General features: G+C 38.5%; 1 long non-coding RNA gene across 1 annotated transcript; it reads left to right on the plus strand.

Annotated features, from left to right (window-relative positions):
* The first annotated feature begins 878 nt into the window (after positions 1-878).
* On the plus strand, positions 879-3,696 carry LOC135768970 (uncharacterized). Its single transcript, XR_010542313.1, has 2 exons — positions 879-1,385; positions 2,828-3,696. It is a non-coding gene; the product is annotated as an uncharacterized lncRNA (long non-coding RNA).
* Positions 3,697-4,503: the final 807 nt, after the last annotated feature.

Below are 4,503 nucleotides of genomic sequence, written 5' to 3' on the forward strand. Positions count from 1 at the left end.
ATCAGATCTTTGTGTAACAGGTGAATCGTGAAGACGGTGGAGGGAAAGGATTCTCCACCGTATCAGATGCCACTGCTGGGAGCAGTAGGGCTAAACGAGGAAGAACCAAAGGAGGAGGAGTCAGAGGTTGATCTCCTGTAAAGGAGATCAAAAGGGGGAATGAAGGAAAATTAGAACATCCCCACATCCGCATATCCTTGAAATATGAATATTAACCTTGCTTTGAATAATCATGATTTTATTATTGCATTATTAATGATTGCATTGCCTTTAATCATAAAGATTTTAAGAATAGCTTTGAGTATTAACCTTTAGCATATAGTACTAAAGTTAGAGTAGTCTAGCAGGCTTAGAGATATGATTCCATTGTATATGGGTTTTGATAGTTGACTTTTAAATGTCATGTGCAAATTTAGCAGGCTTGGAGTTTTTGCAGTATGTATGTATGTGTGTTTTGTTTTTTCTTTTTAACTTTTGCTTTGCAGAAACACCTGGAGAGAAAAACAGGATGTCGGGGCGACAGGGTGAAATAACGGTCATAGTTATTTATAACATGATGAACTTCTAAAACAGAAGTACAACTTTCCATCGAACGGGTCTGGTGAACCTTTAAGAAAGAAGTAAAACTTTCCATCGAACAGGCCCCCACCCAACTGCACATATATATTTTTTGGGTCAGAGGGAGAGGCAGATCAGATCAACCGCTCCTCGGGGGATTTGTTTCTGCATTGGTGTTGTGTAAAGACAGGGACAGTTTTGACCCAGAGCTCTGTAATATTTCATTTGAGATACTTATTAAAAATAATTTGATTTGAGTTACGTGTCTGATCTCCTCATTAAGAACATGCAGGACGATTAAAGTCCAACACTCTCCAGGTGCTCCTTTTAGAACCAGGACAAAAAAAGTTATGTGCACCTCTGATTATAGGCTTATTGTTACAGTTGCGTCCCCTCTACTGCCGTAACATCATCGTAAATGTGATACAAACACACACACAACATGGAGCAACATAGCATATTAATGGAATGTAGACACAAAATCAAAATTGACAGCCACAACTACATTTTCCACTACCTCTCTCACATGACAGGTTCTGTACAAACACCCGTGTCATCAGTATCAGCTCTCCGCGGACAGAACATTTAAGCCATGACGCCTATATTTTTGGTGCGTTTTGGATGCGGAGCCATGCGCAAAGTTACAAAAATGCCATGCAGACATAGGCATGGTGGTGTGCTCTGCATTTTTGTAACTTTGCACATGACTTCACATCTGAAACCCCATCCCATTACTCCTCCCCCAAAAGTGAGCTGTGCTGAACTGGGTTATACTATGCAGTGGAAAAGCGCCAAAAGTGTCCTACTTCGTGGCTTGAAGGATTTAGGTAAGCAAATTTATCTGACACATCACAACCTAAAACCTTATAAAAAAGTTAAAAAAAATTCTTGATCTTAACATTTATTCACATTTAATGAGATATGGAGAATTTTATCTTTCACAGATGAATACATTTGAGTGAGCCATTTTTATGTCTAAACACCGCGGTCCACCATACATGAAAGTCATCATGTTTCTACAGTAGCCCAAAACGGACAAACTGTTCTACAGAGCGTGTTTCGTCCATACGTTGTCTCAAGGGCTCATTATAGCATGCAGACCGCTGGTAGGCAGTTTCCACGCGTGTAACCACAGAAGCAGCTTGGCCAGTTTAACTCACAAATGAAGAAACAGCAGATTGTTGTGTATGTTTTGAGAAGACCAACAGCAGTGGCGACCGGTGACTTCTTTTTTTGAGGGCACTCGATTCGAAGTTCGTCACAACATGTATGTAGCCCGTCATGTGTGTGGTTTCTTTTTTCAAAATATGTGTTCTGCGCTTTGAGAGATCCTATGTGCATCACGTGTCATGTCAAAATAAGTGCCTGCTGCAGATGCGTCTAAAGGGTTTATGATAAAAGAGACACTCACGATTGCCAGATACTCACATAATCTCATGTGTAATCAGAGTTTACTGTTTTGGGAGTGTCTTGCATGTATTTTGTGAACGTGAGCGTCTCTTTTTTATCATAAACGGTTTTGACGCGTGTGCAGCAGGCACTTATTATGACAAAACATGTGATGCACACAGGATCTCTCAACACGCAGGACACATATTTTGAAAAAGGCACATGATACTCTGTACACTTATTTTGAATTAGCGTCCCTCGGATGAGGAGTAACGAACGCCACTGATGGAAGTAAATAAACAGCGAATCGTTGCAGTTTGAGTAAAATCACTCCTCAACTTTGCCTATCTTTGTTCTCACCGTCACAATTGGAAATGGCTATGATGCAGTTTTTTACCTGATGAGAGGGGTTCTAATGGACCAGTAACAGCGCTTGAAGTCCGCGTAGAACTGAAGCGCTGTTAAAAATCAGGCTACGCAGAGCTACGCTCAGGCTAGGGATAACCTACAGTGTAGACCTTACGCACGCACTATAACATGGGCTTCAGACGATGACATTTTTGTCCTGTGGCAGCTACCATAGAATCTCATTGCGTTTCGAAATTGAGGTTGATTGCAATTTCACCGCTAGATGCCACAACAAAATATAATACACATTTAACATATATAACTTTTGATTTTAAATATGGATTAGCAAATGCTGAAATTAACATGAACTAAGATTAATAAATATTGTAGAAGTATTGTTTATTGTTAGTTCATGGTAGCAAATGCTAACAAATACAAGCTTATTGTAAAGTGTTACCATTGCAATTTGATACTAAACCTAAAAATGTGTAAATGTCTTACCTGTATCTTTTTCACTGTTCTTTTCCTGCAGTTTCAGCGTTGGACTTGTAATTCTGCGTGTTTGGCTTCTTTAGCACTTGCTGTTTGAAAGTCATTGCTTGCAACAGATTGAGCGACTGTCATTCTACATTTCTGTTTGCATTGCTTTGCTTGCATTTTGAATCCTTCGCAATAATAACTATGCAAAAAGTTTTACATTTGAACTGTAGTTGTAGATTTAAATTTGTTTTTCCTTGATATAATGTATTTATATAGATTTTTACAATTATTTATCATGCAGTGCTTCATATATGAGAAAGACAACGCTTGAAGAACCACACAACACTCATATTAATGTATGTGTCATATTAATAAAAATAAACAAGTCTTTGCACTTCATTTATATTTAATTGAGTGATATGTAACTTCACAATGGTGGATTCTTTAACTATTACATGAATATGTGCATTGTGATTTCGATTTATTGACCATAGTTATGTGTTAGGAATAGTGGAGAAAATCATTTACTAAAAAAGACAAAGGTGCCAGATCTTTCATTTACTTTAAATGCAATAAAATTATAGAACAATTGTAAGCAGCTTTAATGGAATCTATGTAATATAGTCAGTAAAGCATACTAAGTAGTTTATAAATTAAGAAATTCTTAATATTAGATACTATAAATTACGATTTTCATTAGTAAAGCCATAGCAAAAACAGCATTTTTACTTTGATGTTGCATAAAAGGGTAACTCTTATGGTTAAATGTGTATGGGTTTATATTAAAGCTTCGAGTGGTTTCACGTCCCCGGAAGGTCCGCCAGCGAACGTTGTCTAGCGGACCATATGCGGACGTCACCAGAAGGTCCGCCAGAAAACGGTTTTTAGCGGACTTTGTGCGGACGTCCCCGGAATGTCCGCCAGCGAACGTTATTTAGCGGACCATATGCGGACGTTCCCGGAAGGTCCGCCAGCGAACGTTATTTAGCGGACCTTATGCGGACGTCCCCGGAAGGTCCGCCAGCGAACGTTATTTAGCGGACCATATGCGGACGTCCCCGGAAGGTCCGCCAGCGAACGTTACAATGCGGACCAATTGAGGACCTTATGCGGACCTAAGAGGACGTTCGCGACGTCCGGGGGACGTCCCCTGTTTGCTGGGATGTCCAGCACGTTTAATACCAATATTATTAAATGTTTTTACACGTGTTATGAACCAGTGTACTGTGGAGATAGAGGACTAAAAACAGAAGATGTGCGCTATTCAGACAACTTTAAAATTACCTGAGGACTGCATCTGTATTTATCACTTCTTATTTTAGTTCTTATTTTTATTTAGTAACGGTAGGGGAGTGAAGAATAAAGGCGTTGTTAATTATATAGGGTTAAAATACCTGTGTGGGTCCTGATTAATTTTCAATGCAGGAAAACCCTATAATCAGGTGATGTCTGCATCATTTCACTTTGACATGCGATTAATAACTTTTATTCAAAACCTTGATCGCTCGATTTAAATAAAATGAAAATGTTTATTTAAATTATTTAAAAAATGGAAAATCGCCCATGTCTACACCAAACATAGATTCAGATTCTGTAATTAATGTTTGAGAAAACATTCTGAAGTGAAAAATTAAATGTTTTACTGACATTAAATGTTTTAATGCCTTATATTCTTTCATTTCTAGTTCACACCCATAGAGTGAAAGTGATTGAGACCTTCAGTGAAGC

This window comes from Paramisgurnus dabryanus, chromosome 3 (genome assembly GCF_030506205.2).
Source record: "Paramisgurnus dabryanus chromosome 3, PD_genome_1.1, whole genome shotgun sequence".
NCBI lineage: Eukaryota > Metazoa > Chordata > Actinopteri > Cypriniformes > Cobitidae > Paramisgurnus > Paramisgurnus dabryanus.